Source organism: Haliotis rubra, unplaced genomic scaffold (assembly GCF_003918875.1).
Source record: "Haliotis rubra isolate DU_JTF1 unplaced genomic scaffold, ASM391887v1 Scf623, whole genome shotgun sequence".
NCBI lineage: Eukaryota > Metazoa > Mollusca > Gastropoda > Lepetellida > Haliotidae > Haliotis > Haliotis rubra.
In genome coordinates, this window is record NW_025767328.1 from 157,787 (window position 1) to 174,425 (window position 16,639).

Below are 16,639 nucleotides of genomic sequence, written 5' to 3' on the forward strand. Positions count from 1 at the left end.
ATGTTTCCGTGCATTAATAAGTGTTTCCGTGTAGTACCAAATATATATTTTTTTATTGCGAATTTGTTCTTAAGGATTGAGACAAACGTTTCCAACAATTTTCTAGTTACGTTTTTGCAATATTTGTGCGTTGATGTGTTTATTCTGTTTCATCATGACCATCCCTTGAACATCATAAGTACCGTTATTACTGCATAGCATGTGTCTGATCCGTATAGTAGTATAATGAGAATGGTGCTAGTTATACCGTTATTGATCAAAATATTTCCAGCGTTCATTTGGCAATAACACAAGGGTTTCCCCCGCAAATCTATCCTAGATGACACTTGCAATTGCTCCTCCCCTCCCTCAAATACCGACAAAGCCATGACATACCATTCGTTAGCTGTGTGCGGGGACAAACTCCGCACAGTGCCTTGCTGTTCTCATTGATCGTCTCTCGGCCAGCACATCGGACCTTCTACTACCGGCGACAACACGGTGTCGACACACGACTTTGAACCCTCATGTCTGAGGTGGAGGTGGTGTCTAGCTGCGACGGGTGAGCAAGGATTGACGGAATGTAGAAGGGTGTGACAGACACGCCCTGAAGTCACTCGGTCTCGGGACAAGCAAGATTCAAACACCAAGGTGCGGAACTGTCTCACAGGTGGGTCTTTTAATTTCAAATATATTCAAAGTTTTGTTTGTTGTTTATATAAAACCTGTTGACCAAGTTCCTATAAAGTCCCCCAGGTAAGTATATAGATACCCTAATATCAACAGGTCACATTGATTCATTCTGGTAATGTTTTCTTCGTGGGTTGATTATTTTTTCAGGTTGTAGGCAAATTAACCATTGTGTTAAATTAAATGTTTAGTCTTGAAGCATCCCTCAGACAAGAAAAGGATGAATTTAATGATTCCCCTCACTATAAACGGGCTAGATGAATGCAAAGTATAAGGAGGCTTTTGCTTCGTTTTAATATTGATGGACACATTTATAATAATTAGAGGATATTTATATAGCGCACATATCCACGCAACTAGTACATGCTCAAGGCGCATAAACAAAATATTCGCTCTGGGGTTGTCAGATTGTCAACTGGGAATGGCAAGTTAGGGGAATTTGTGTTCCGCCTGTGCATCTCTCGTACCCCTTATACATCGACAACAAACGTATTTACTGTTGCTACATTCGCATCTAAGACACAAAGTAGTTCAATATTTTGTTTAACCAATTTATGTCATAAACTCACTGTAACAAAAATATGTATAAGATGGTTGAGTGCGGGTTTCTGCATTAACAAAGTCTCTTCACAAGATGCAAATACTCTCTTGCATACATTTTGACAAATCATAAATTCCCTGATTATAGAATAAGACACGAGCCAATTTTACGAAAGTCAAAAACGATCGAAAGCGAGTTCAGATACCATAGAAAGTTCACAACTTTCGTCAAATTGGTATCTACAGAGGATGCGTGGGATTGGTATCTACAGAGGATGCGTGTGGGTATCTACAGAGGATGCGTGTGGGATTGGTATCTACAGAGGATGCGTGTGGGATTGGTATCTACAGAGGATGCGTGTGGGATTGGTATCTACAGAGGATGCGTGTGGGATTTTTTATTGCCCACGTTATGAATATTTACATTGGATTTTTGTGTGATTTTGATGTTTTGATTTCACGAACCGAAACCGCCATTAAGAAAGAGATTGTAGACTGTTTTCCGATGTAAATTCTTATCTTATCAGTGAGAGCATTTAAATAAATAATCTCAGATTTGGGCTGTGAGAAATAGCTTGCAACTTTAGCTGTCACGCTTCAGAGATTGTCAAATCCGACACCTCGCCATAATATTTCACGTTCAGTCTGTGTTGTCATCAGCAGTGGTGTATGCTATGGCGGACACTTCACGTTTTGCTTTAGAGGTGCAGGAAGAGTTGAAGTAATTTATGTTAATGGTTTAGCCGTTCACAACGGACAACGTCTCTTCAGTCGACTGTCTTGCGGAAAGACAAACTGGATGCAAGACCAAAGGTTACATTCTGTTATAGAGGCTATGACGTCAGCATCGCAATGTATGACGTCACGCCGTGATTGTGGAAACACGAATAATCTTGCGTGATTGTTATGAATGAAAATTTAATTCAGGATCAATGTGACCTAGTGACGTGAACGGATTATCAAATCAACCGCGCGATTTTCGTAGTCAACCCCCTTACAACACAGGTCGACCTTGTATGTCATGTGTGTATTTTACCATCTGTTCGATAACCACATGGATGATGTATCAACCGTTCATACCCCCTTGAATACACCATGTATCAAACGTTCATACCATCTTGAATACACCATGCATCTCTCGTTTATACACCTTGCATACACCATGTATCTCGCATTCATACCACCTTGAATACATGATGTATCTCACACTATAACCACCGTGAATACACCATTTATCTCGCATTCATACCAACTTGTATACACATGTATGTCACACTCATACCACCTTGAATACACCATGTATCTCACACTCATACCACCTTGAATACACCATGTATCTAACGTTCATACACCTTGAATACACCATGTATCTAACGTTCATACACCTTGAATACACCATGTATCTAACACTTATACCACCTTGAATACACCATGTATCTCACAGTCATAACACCTTGAATACACCATCTATCTAACGTTCATACACCTTGAATACACCATGTATCTCGCATTCATACCACCTTGAATACACCATCTATCTAACGTTCATACACCTTGAATACACCATGTACCTTACATTCATACCACCTTGAATACATGATGTATCTCACACTTATACCACCTTGAATACATGATGTATCTCACACTCATACCACCATGAATGCACCATGTATGTCGCATTCATACCATCTTGAATACACATGTATCTCACACTCATATACCACCTTGAATACACCATGTATCTCACACTCATACTACATTGAATACACATGTATCTCTCGTTTATACACCTTGAATACACCATGTATCTAACGTTTATACACCTTGAATACACCATGTATCTCGCATTCATACCACCTCGAATACACCATCTATCTAACGTTCATACACCTTGAATACACCATGTATCTTACATTCATACCACCTTGAATACATGATGTATCTCACACTCATACCACCTTGAATGCACATGTTTCTCACATTCATACCACTTTGAATACACCATGAATCTAACGATCATACCACCTTGAATACACCATGCATCTAACGTTCATACACCTTGAATACACCATGTATCTAACGTTCATACACCTTGAAAACACCATGAATACCTTTGAATACCATGTATCTCTACCACGTATCTAACGTTCATACACCTGAATGAATACACTATGTATCTACCTTGAATACATATGTATCTAAGGATCATACCACCTTGAATACACCATGTATCTCGCATTCATACAACCTTGAATACACCATGTATCTAACGTTCATACACCTTGAATACACCATGTATCTAACGTTTATACACCCTTGAATACAACATGTATCTCTCGTTCATAACACCTTGAAAACACCATCTATCTAACGTTCATACACCTTGAATACACCATGTATCTCGCATTCATACCACCTTGAATAAACCATCTATCTAACGTTCATACACTGTGAATACACCATGTATCTCGCATTCATACCACCTTGAATATATGATGTATCTAACACTCATACTACCTTGAATACATGATGTATCTCACACTTATACCACCTTGAATACACCATGTATCTCACACTTATACCACCTTGAATACACTATGTATCTCACATTTATACCACCTTGAATACACCATGTATCTCACACTTATACCACCTTGAATACACCATGTATCACACACTTATACCACCTTGAATACACCACGTATCTCACATTTATACAACCTTGAATACACCATGTATCTCACACTTATACCACCTTGAATACACCATGTATCTCTCGTTCATAACACCTTGAATACACCATGTATCTCACACTCATACCACCTTGAATACACCATGCATCTCTCGTTCATAACACCTTGAATACACCATGCATCTCACATTCATACCACCTTGAATGCGCCATCTATCTAACGATCATACCACCTTGAATACACCATGTATCTAATGTTCATACACCTTGAATATACCATGTTTCTCTCGTTCATAACACCTTGAATACACCATGTATCTCTCGTTCATAACACCTTGAATTCACCATGTATCTCACACTCATACCACCTTGAATACACCATGAATCATAATTTCTCTCTTGTTCATAACACCTTGAATACACCATGTATCTCACGTTCATAACACCTTGAATACACCATGTATCTCACATTTATACCACCTTGAATACACCATGTATCTCACATTCATACCACCTTGAATACACCATGTATCTCACATTCATACCACCTTGAATACACCATGTATCTCACATTTATACCACCTTGAATACACCATGTATCTCACACTTATACCACCTTGAATACACCATGTATCTTATATGTTGAATACACCATGTATCTCACATACCACCTTGAATACACCATGTATCTCACACTTATACCACCTTGAATACACCATGTATCTCTCGTTCATAACACCTTGAATACACCATGTATCTCACACTCATAACACCTTGAATACACCATGCATCTCTCGTTCATAACACCTTGAATGCATAATTTATCTCTCGTTTATAACACCTTGAATAAACCATGTATCTCACATTAATACCAACTTGAATACACCATGTATCTCACATTTATACCACCTTGAATACATGATGTATCTAACGTTCATACACCTTGAATACACCATGTATCTCACACTCATACCACCTTGAATACACCATGTATCTCACACTTATACCACCTTGAATACACCATGTATCTCACACTTATACCACCTTGAATACACCATGTATCTAACGTTCATACACCTTGAATCTCACACTCATACCACCTTGAACACATGATGTATCTCACACTTATACCACCTTGAATACACCATGTATCTCACACTTATACCACCTTGAATACACCATGTATCTAACGTTCATACCACCTTGAATACACCATGCACCTTGAATCATCATACTCACATACCACCTTGAATACACCATGTATCTCACATTTATACAACCTTGAATACACCATGTATCTCACACTTATACCACCTTGAATACACCATGTATCTCTCGTTCATAACACCTTGAATACACCATGTATCTCACACTCATACCACCTTGAATACACCATGCATCTTTCGTTCATAACACCTTGAATACACCATGCATCTCTCGTTCATAACACCTTGAATGCATAATTTATCTCTCGTTTATAACACCTTGAATAAACCATGTATCTCACATTAATACCAACTTGAATACACCATGTATCTCACATTTATACCACCTTGAATACATTATGTATCTAACGTTCATACACCTTGAATACACATGTATCTCACACTCATACCATCTTGAATACATTATGTATCTCACACTGATACCACCTTGAATACACCATGTATCTCACACTTATACCACCTTGAATACACCATGTATCTAACGTTCATACACCTTGAATCTCACACTCATACCACCTTGAACACATGATGTATCTCACACTTATACCACCTTGAATACACCATGTATGTCACACTTATGCCACCTTGAATACACCATGTATCTCACACTTATGCCACCTTGAATACACCATGTATCTCACATGCATACCACCTTGAATGCATCATGAGTCTCACAATCGTACGACCTTGAATACATCGCGATGGCCTCATTGACATCAGCTAAAATACATCATGTGTCCCATGTTAATATCTGCTTGAGATTTATTATGAATCCCAGATATACCTGACATTATATATAGTATATGTATTCCACATACACGCCGCCGGGAAAATTTCCTTCACATATAAAACAAGCAAAACATAATATTTTCTGTATCCATTTAATCAAGCAAATATATTTACGAGAACTTATTATGACTTATTAGATTTAATTAGCAATGTTGAGTTCACGAATAAATGGTGATCATGTTGTTTATTGAGATTTCGCCATGCTGATTTCAAAAGCCACGCGTTTGTGACGTCACCAGATGCCAGATGCATTGAGAACACACAGCCGACGTTATGTTGTGTGACCTGCGTATCATACGCTCATTCTCCTATGGAGCCAGGGAACCGGACACCCAGTGCAATCATCTGCACGGAGGTCTCATGTATTACTAGCCTAATTTACTGAAGATGATTTGCTGAAGATGAGCAGTGCAGTAATTATCGACCAGTGATACCCATATTAATGGTAGTTTGAATAAGTTTGTTATTCGAATCAGCGCAGTCACGCAAGTCTTCTTGGTGAGTAATTGGTTTTCGCTTGACACTGTATAACACATACAGATAGTATGATATGATAAAACTAGCTTATTTCCTCGACGAAATCCGTTTTGCATTACACAAAATACTTTTGCTCTGTGTGCATCTTTGCTATCCCTGTGTGATTATTAAAAGTGTTCGTTAGTTCCAACCGGTTTGTTTCCAAATGATAAATATACGGGGAAACCGATTTGGGATATTCTGTTATATACAACTGAAAGACGCAATCAATCATTTCAGGCAGGGTAACAAAAAGTACTATCTTTTTACGTCGTCTGGTTTGGCTCCCCCAAGGGATCGAACCCCAAACCTTCCACTGTCCGAGCAGGAACTCTAACTCTGGGCCCAAGATGCTGTGTCGTATGTAGACGACTGTTTACACATTTTATATTCGACAACGACTCTCCAGAGATGCAGACAGAGTTATTTTATATACGTGCAGATGTTTTTTTTATCAGAACCACAGCCGTCCTGGAACAATTACTGTTGAGGAGAGGACAATGATGTTGACGATGATGTCGGTAGAACATATAATTCATGTCACTGTCGAATCAACGTCGTGGGGATCTGCGAGCCCACACACCTTTCTCAGACACCTTTCATGGCAACCTTTTTATAATTGAATCCCCACTTGCATTTTCGTGAATTATCCGTCACATTAAGTTTTCAAAATCGTAGATCAGCCGCTGCATGATATAATAGTGGTATATAATTGGCTGCATTATCTCATAAACAGCGATTGGGCCTCAAAGTTTTTATAATATATGTTAACACCAGAAATTGTTCCGCCGCTGTCAGAATCAACGTTCTTGGGGTATGAATTCCAATTAAAGTGTGGTGACTCACGAGGTTTAATGCTAGATGTGATTGGAAGGAGTCAGAAGTCTAGCACGAGATTGAGAATGACACTGACAGTCAGATGGTACCCTTGACAATGATGGAAGGGAAACAAATTGGGTATTTGTCTGATTTCAGCAAATAATGTCAAATCTGACAACAGACATTCGTCTGAAGCAGGACGTGGCGTCTGCTGTCTTGTTTTGCCCAGTCTAGTTGCTGAAACTAGCAGATAGTTCATGTCCCCGCTTGTCCTCGTGTGCTCAAAATCTTGCTTCTTGGACATGACCCTCTCACTCAAAGCCACAGGGTGAATCTTTCACCCGACATCTTGACACTGACTACTATGATCAAAGCCATCAGATACCAGATTCTGACGGAAGTAGGTCACCAAAACGAGTAACAAGCTGCACGTTGCATCTTCTTAATCCTGCATTGATTTGGTCAATATGTTCAACCGGACATCGTGCATCAGTTGTCCACGAGCAATAATATAATAATAAGTCAAGTACATCTCAGTGCATCAAATATGCTTACGCATCCTGATATCTTTAACAGCAAAATTTGAAGGCCCCAAAAAGCTTTCAAAATATTGTTTTATGATTGATGTGGAGGACATAAATTACAAATCACCGGTGACAAATATGATATCACTCTTGTTGCTAAAGTACCATCTATTTTGTCTTGTTCCGGGTGTTTGTGAAACATGTGGACGTGCCCTGCCATTAAATACGTAAGCACCAGTAGGTAAAAGCATGTGACGAGTAAGGCGAAGCATGTCCGTAAGGCAACGAAACTCCGACTATATTTAGTGCATGTATTTATGAATCATCATCAACGAGTGATGAAACCGGTTGTTCGCGAACAGGTGAGCGTACCCTGCAATACTGTTGACACCCGTGACAAACAAAAGGTAAAACAAATTGCAAAAGGGAAGTGATTTGTTCACCTGAAAACAGACTGGAGCATATGTTACAAGTCAAAACCAAAAATTGCTTCTGATATAATTTTTGTCACTTTTTCGAAAAATTATTTTTTTGGAAATGTCCTCCACATTTTGGAAACTTTACTCAGAACTTGAATGTTATGACTCAGATCAAAGAACGTTTGAGTAAGAGTCGTAAGCTGAAATCTTGGTAGAAAGCGCATACTCGATTATTCATCTCAGAAGATGCGAAATATTGACACCAAAGGCGGGAGTTCCTTGAATATTCCGCGACAAAAGAGGACAGTTGACTGTTGAACTCAATAGAAACGTCAAAACACCACCGGGGAACATCTTGATATATGTTCAGAAGATATGGTAATGCACTCTATCCTATTACACAACACAGTTTTATAAACATAATGACTTCAACAAACATAAATGTTATAAATAATTTATGCCTATTTTTATATAATGTTGGGAAAATAAGAGATTCTGATGTTTTTGTGCGAAATGCATGTAACTTCTTATCATACTTATGAATGTATTTTGGGCCAGTGGCCTATTACTGAATAAAATGTCTGTCTGTCTGTCTGTCTGTCTGTCTGTCTGTCTGTCTGTCATGCGCTCTTAACTCACACTTACAATTGGTGCAACCCACATCACATATCTGGCCTTGATTTCTCGAAACAAACTTAAGTTTTTACTCAAATCTCAAACTGAGTTTCACAATTTGAAACAGAGGAATTTTTAACTCAACTGCAATTTCAAAATATAAAAGCCCAAACAACTTAAGTAATCTACCCACCAAACTTAAATTGTCGTCTATAGATTTGAGTTTAATACCAATTTACGTTCATTCTGTGGAATGCATTTTCCTGCGTTTTCTCAGATTTGAGTAAAAACTCGAACTTAGGTCAAAACTCAGACTTAAGTTTGTTTCGAGAAATCGGGGCCTGGACTTTGACGTCATATTGTCCGCACAGTCTCATTAGCTGTAAAACACATGGCGTCAACATTCCTGTGTATACCTCTGAACTAAACCTTACAAAGCTTGCCTCATGTTGTCTAGAGGGGACGAGTTCAATAGTGCTGACTTGGTATGATCAGAGGGTTTAATTTTCTGATACTGAACATGTTAGGCTTTATGGAGGAACTTATGGTTTTTTTCAGTAAATGGCAGCAAAGAGGCCCGAAATAAATGTTATTGTCATTGATCTCTTCACGCATTTGATCATTCGAGATTCAGAATATCAGACACAATCGTCACCATGTCACTTATCACATCACCAATTGCTGGATAGTTCGCATATGCTTCCTTTTGTAGAATGGAAATGAAACTAAAGTGTTTTCAATATGGATGTTTCAAAATCCGATGCCAACAAACATGGCTTCTATAATCTCATTTAGAATGTCATCGCCAGAGAACAATCAGCCTCGACCTTTGCTGAAACAGATTCTATAGTTCGTAAAAGGCAAGGCAGCGGCTTAAAACTATATCAATGGAAACGAAATTTGAAATCAGAAATTAAAACAAATTAGCAAAACCTTTAGTAATTGGAATGTTTTTTTGCAAAACCTTAATCGAAATGTTTGTACTTTGGACATTTGATCATTTGGTGAATATCACCGATAGTTTGACCATGCCTTGAAATCGTTTTGTAATAGAACATAATCATGTCAATCAGGTTTTCTATGTAAATATACTCTTAATACCCTTTGATTATATTGCTTTGATCTCAGAAGCATGGTCAGATGAGCATCAGCTTCAGCCTCAGTACCACAATGTTAATGACGGACATACACCTGCATGATTGCACTGTGCTGTTAGATGTAGGTCAGAACCTGATGTAATTACGGCACAGATTTGCTCTCATGAAAGCGGTAATCAAAGACCCAAAGACATAAGAGATGGACAAGGTTCACAAACAAGGTTATCTTCCAGTCAAGTACAATGACCGCATCCTTGTCCTTTGTACCTAAGTAGGTTTGGGTGGGATGGAAGCTCTCCATTTGACTCAGCAATAAGCTGCTGTTACCTTTCCTTAAAGTTCAGACTACGAAATGAAAGAATAAAAGCGGCATCCATAAGCTGCTTACGAAAATGATACTCCACTTTTGGAAAATGAGGAGGAGTAGGTCAATGATCTGATTGTGGTTCAATAATTGTCTTTTAGCCATTTCCTTCCCACCGACAAACACTGGAACAGTGGATCAGATATATCTGCATTTACGCCTCCAGATAGATGACTCTTGATGTGGTCTGGAATAGTTACGTTCACAGGATAGCGAACACCGGGTGTCAACACAAATATTTTGAATCGTAAAATCAAACTCTTGATATAGTCGGAATGGTACAGTGGACCTTACTCTTCCCAAGACGTTTTTTTTACTGCTATGGAGATCGTATTGTTGCGCTTACATATCGGAAAAAGGTGATTCTGCAGGAAAACTTTATATCGTTTTCCCAGCAACTATAGAAGAAAACACAAACGGGCACACATTGGGCTCTGTCCTTTTATGTCTTTATATCCGAGTTAGACTCATGATAATTTAAAATACTATTCACAATTTAAAGTTATTATAACAGGTGAAGAGACTTTAAAATGGGACGCGCCAATGTCGGAGATATATTTTCAGTCTCACCTTTACTTAAACACCACTCTCGAGGGGATCGCGAATCTTCAAGAGGAGCAACAGGATACTCTGATCCTGTGTTCGAAGCGTGTTGTTGGTTCTATATATGACCCATTTCTCTACACCTGAAATTGTTGAACAACGTGATTTGCTCTCTCCGTCCTCATTACAGAAACTGCAAGCAGTCGGCGTTCTGCTGTTTATTTTGTTGACAGTTACATAGACAGATTCTTTAATACAAATGCATAAAATCGGTGATTTACAATGTGATTAGGTTGTCTGACAAAACATCCACTTGCACAGTTTGAGATCGATTGGGTCATTGGATGAAGAGATATTTACAAAAAAACGGGTCCACATGCATTTCATGCCAAACTATATAGCTATGTAACACCGAACAGAAAAGCGTCTGTGGAAGCATACACTGGAACTCTTTGATTGCCATTTTAGAAACTGGTAAGTAACAGTAATGGCAAGACACATTTATAGATGACAATCCAGTCTGTCTATCTAGATAGTAATGTTATCGTGGAAAACTGAAGACTATAGATATCTTATCCTACTCTGAAACACGGATCACTTCAGCCAGCATAACTAATCAGCAGTGTGTATGTTGTACCCTATCACTTACAGCAGGCTGCCTACAGCTGTAAATATATTGGTTGCTAATCCCTTTCATGTATTCCGTTATCTTGTTGCTTTTTACTTCATGTTAAATGCATATACGTGGATCTATATCTAAACGCCGCATTATAATAGAATAAAGAAGTTGTCCTCCTTATATATTCAATTTGGAATAAAGAAGATTTTGAGACGGTTACACTAAAAACCGTTTGAAGTTCAGAGCAAATTACTGTATTCAAACGTGAGCATACTTTTACAATTCACAGAGGCGAACACGAGTTTCATTGAGTGGACGTATAAACGCCCCGGCCTAATGGCATAGTACCGGAAGTGAGGGGGTCAGATAGTTCCTGTACTATCGACGTCAGGTAACCTACACTTGTAGTATGTCTTCTGATCTAAATATAACCTGCAAAATCAGATTTTGTTGATGGGTGATATAGTGCAGGTTTCAGTGTCACTGTCGATGTCGAATGTGAGCATGTGCTTGTACTGATCCACATCAATATGTGCGCACATGCACGTGCTTTATTCTTTTGAGTCCCGTCCATGTGTCCGGACATATTCCTGCTGTATTCTTTCACGTCAATGTTTGTGCACATGCATGTGCTCTATGTCTAACTGACGACGCCCATATGAGCACACAAAAATGTACTTTAGCCAAATATTAAGAACTTAATTAAGCATCCCCTGTATTTTTGCAGTGATAGGTTTTCAACAGGTACATAAAACTTCTCGTGGTGACCACTCTTGGGTTTTCTGACCCGTATGGTCCTGTGACTCATACAAAACGACAAAATGATTGGAATCCATGTTGATTTTATGATGATAATTGATTATTAAAAAACACCGATTTCCATACAAAGCCATGTCTGTGCAAGTATGTCTCTGGAATGTATCATGTTGAATTTATTGGCGAATGTGAACATTAAAAATGTTATTTTGCGTTTCTTACACGATTCAAGGTCAATACCGAGTGTAACAAACATGTCAGCAGCACTCTCCTCCTCACACCCTGTCGGCATCCTGATTACGGGCCAGTCTACGCCATTACTCGTGTAAAGCAGCTTCCAACTGGGCCAGGTCCTGTACAGGAGGATCCCTTTGTTGCACACGACGACCACTCATGTCCCAGATATGCTCCAAAGGGTAGGAGTCGGGGCTCATTCAATCGTGAAATATGTCAGGGGGTGCTTAACTAAGCTCTTTGTGTGTAGATGTGCATGTGCTTTATTCTCATTGGTGTGTATATGAACGTCATTTTGCTAGTTTCTAACTGGTCAGTGTACGTGCAAACCGATTTGCGGTATTATAATTAGTCGATTTGCTTGATAATGGTTATGTCTGTGAACACTCACAAACAATCACATTCACACACTGGTACATGCGCAATTCCAACACTCTTTATCTTTTTAGAGAAATTATATGTTGAAATTATATATTCCGTATTATATATTCCGTAATCGCGCAATGAATACTTTATTTGACCTCATGTCATCAAATCGTAGTTTCAATATTTGAAAAGAGCATCTTTATTCTATTTGATGACATGGGTTTTGCAGAATGGTAGCGTAAAGTACCCCACGGCTACCACAAGGAGCCATCTGTACACAGAGCCGTCCAGTAGTTATTATACCGGCCCGGTGAATACGGCTATTATCAGAATGGCCCTCAAACAAATACAATCAGTCATTCGTTGATCACCTCGAGACAGAATTCCATGCATACGGCATCGTTGGGCTTACCACATTTCCACAAAAAGGACAATTATTGTTCTGAAGTTACAACTTTGATGTTTATTCATTGTAGAAATTTTACGCCATTCGGTTTCAGCCGGATTGCGTGACGATAATGTTCCATATGTCCTTGGTGTATTTGTAATATATTGAACTGTCTTCGGTCTTCGGTGGCTAAGCGACAATCAATTCCATCACGTTGCTATCATAACCAGCTTGCAGTGACTTTCCAATCAGAGTTGAAGAGGACAAGCCTGCATAGCAATAATATGATTGCATGTAATTAAATATAATCATTGATCGTATGTCACTACACAAGAAGTCAAATGGATTTTGTATGTTTAAACAAGGATTGGTTATTTGTGAAAAACACTAATTCAATTTGGTACAGTTTTTATACGGCACGTTCCTGTGATGCCAGCAATCTTTGTCCTTGGGCCGTTTCCATATTCTGCAGTGCCATTTTGTTTTTCAAGAAGGAATCCTGTCAAACAAGTCCCCTACAACTTTAATACGAGCATGGTACCCTACAGAAATGTCAGTTTTGTTAATAACATTGTTTTTACAGGCTTGCTATGTAATTTGCCAAACTTTATTCCATCTATTAAGTCACGGGACTTTCGCTGCTCAGAGGGGAGCATTAATAGCATGGAGTGGTGTAATTTCTTCCGTGTCGATAGCAGTCAACAGGCGAATTAATTCCTTAAATACACAAGATAGTCTCCCACACATCTCTCATTGAAGGATGGCTCGCGGCAGTTGCTACTGTCAGCTCTATATTGCGATCCTTGCTGAAGATGTCAAGATATCTGACCAAATTGGACTCACAAATGAATGATATTCAACGGAAAAATTTTCCGGAAGATGAGAGAGCGTCACACTGCGGTTTTAACACTAGTCATCAATATTTAATCTAAAAGAGTGGAGGTTTTCCGGACTGTCAATATTTTGACATTTATCGGATCTACGATCGAATATATAATTTCCGGAACTTTTCAAAGATGTCGTGATGACTGCGCCGGCGGTGACTCTTCATGCACCAAAACGACAAAGAAAATACACCTACTCACTGTGAGTGCCTCTATGTGTGTTTCCTGTGTGTGTGTGTGTGTGTGTGTGTGTGTGTGTGTGTGTGTGTGTGTGTGTGTGTGTGTGTGTGTGTGTGCGCGCGCGGGCGTCTGTGTGTGTAGATACGTTACCATTCAAAAATCAACACCCAAACGGATTCCACAATTTACTCAATACTGTTGGATTAACAGTTTAGTAGTTTGATTTCGAGTTCATGTTACTAAGATTTGTACAAAGGCTCACTTGTCTCACCAAGACCTCGCAGAGAAAAAGCACCTCAATGCTGGTCATGTTCCGGAAGGGCACATCCTGTAATGTAAGAGTGAGAGACATATGGTTAACGTCGTCCTGAAACCAGCGCGACCTTGGAGACATATTTGTATATGTCCTGTGATAGACTTCAGTGTGAAATATCAGTCCCCAGACACTGCCAATGGCCCAGTGTCAATCCCCGAGATGTATGTCATGTACAAGTCCTTATTACTAGAAAGGTCAACCTCGCCACAACAGTTGTTACCTACAACAATAGCACTGCAGTGATTACGGTGGTGTCCGTGTGGACGTCATAGTTATACATCGTCCCCACCTTCCTTCGTGTGTGGGTGATTGTCATAACCACTTGGCTACATAATGACAGTGTGTGTGTGCGGGGCGGGGGATCACAGACTGACCCCTTCCCGAGGCTATAAAGTGACCCAATGTGTTCAATACCATTTGTGACATAGTGACACCTAGTGTTGGGTATGTATGGACCATGTGTATGGGTTCAACATGAAGGCAACTTATGTTTAAAAGATTCATTACAAAACAAACTGTTCGCTAGAATTGGTCTTTCAAATCCATATCGATAATTGCAAAACCTATCCTATTTTGATAACGGATCCTCAATTCAAATCGAACTTTACAGCTGAAACATACTGCACAAAACATTTGAAGACATATCACACAAAAACGGTCATATATGATTAAATGTACTCTTTGTGGATTGATTTGTAATAGAGAGACACAACAGAAATTATCGACACGAGTCAGGCAGATTAAATCATTCATCAATCGAAATGTTTCCAATTGTGTCTACCAACATTTCATCCCGAAAATCACCCCATCTTGTGCATGAAAATTACAATAGTAGAAAAATATACCACCTTTCTAATAGCCTTAAATGCAGTCGACCTTACAGAATGTCAAGAGAAAAGTCATTGGCTTCGACTGCTATGTACAGCAACGCCATATGGATGTAATAACAAAATAAAGGAAGTCTTTCTAACCGAGGAACTGCCATCATCAATGTATTGAGTCTGTTTCCGGCATCCCAAAGGCGTCGATGTAGTCATGGTCGCAAGAAGGGACAAAGATCAAATGAAACCATTCCTCGAAGTAGTCGTTGCGTCTCCTGCAGGAAGCATTAGGACTTCACGCAGTGAAAACAAGACGATACTCTAAGGAATTAAAAGAAATTCGACGATTCAAACAACTTCGGTTTATGGGTGGTTCTACAGACAGCAGAAGCCTAAAGTATCGGCGGAAGAGTTTAGTTATTGATATTTCTTCGAAGCGTTTGGTTAAACCAGATACACTCTCTCCTGAATCAGACAAAAACCGCATGTTCCTTATCAGGATGTAAATGTGCTGGCCAAGAGAAATGGTTTTATAACAAACCTGAAGGACATATAATCATAGGTGCCGTCTCCATTGCTGACAAAGGCAACCTTCGTAAGTTATTTAAATGTGGAATACAATTCTGCCAAAAATATTCATAGATGCTACCAACTTTTGGCTTCACTTTGAAACCTGAAGAGATGTCCATTCCTCTTTTGTACTGGATTCCAAAGCTACATACAAATCCTTACATAGGGGCATATATTGTTTGGGCCGGCAAGATTTACTATAATCTTTAATAGTATCAAGGAATTCACAGAAGGTATTTGAGGAAAGCGGAATTAATGCCATGTATATTCTGAAAAACTCAAAGGATTTTCTTTAATTGTTACAATCTCAGAAACAGACCGAGTTCAGTTCTGTGAAAACAATTGGTTTTTCAACCTGGCTCACCACTATCCCACATGACAAACTTCAGCAAACGTGATTAACACAAATGTACCTGCATATCGATCGTCAAATGTTCAGAAAAAATTGTCGAAAATAAAGGACAATGGCATGTGAACTTTACTGAGAATCTGATACCGTTCAATAACCATCAAATAGCCATTCTCTTCCACTGATTTACCCACCTGAACATGCAATTAAGGAGACAAGTGAGGCCGAATCAATTGTTTCATATTTAGATCTATGCAGTGGCAATGAGTGGCTCTTCAAGGCTGTATGACGAAACGGATTATTTCAATTTTCCAGTAGTCAACTCTTGTTTAATGTCGAGCAA

At 39.0% G+C, this 16,639-nt stretch overlaps 1 protein-coding gene and 1 long non-coding RNA gene across 2 annotated transcripts in view; one reads left to right on the top strand and one right to left on the bottom strand.

Annotated features, from left to right (window-relative positions):
• Window positions 1-438: 438 nt before the first annotated feature.
• The window catches only part of LOC124256305, a 65,113-nt gene continuing 48,912 nt past the window's right edge, over window positions 439-16,639 (top strand). The window contains exon 1 of the mRNA XM_046690281.1: window positions 439-649. The gene's annotated coding sequence lies outside the window, so the exon portion shown is untranslated. The remainder of the gene's footprint in view (window positions 650-16,639) is intronic.
• On the bottom strand, window positions 13,325-15,570 carry LOC124256307. The gene is made up of 3 exons (XR_006892872.1): window positions 15,528-15,570; window positions 14,503-14,568; window positions 13,325-13,445 (listed from the first exon to the last, which is right to left on the bottom strand). It is a non-coding gene; the product is annotated as an uncharacterized LOC124256307 (long non-coding RNA).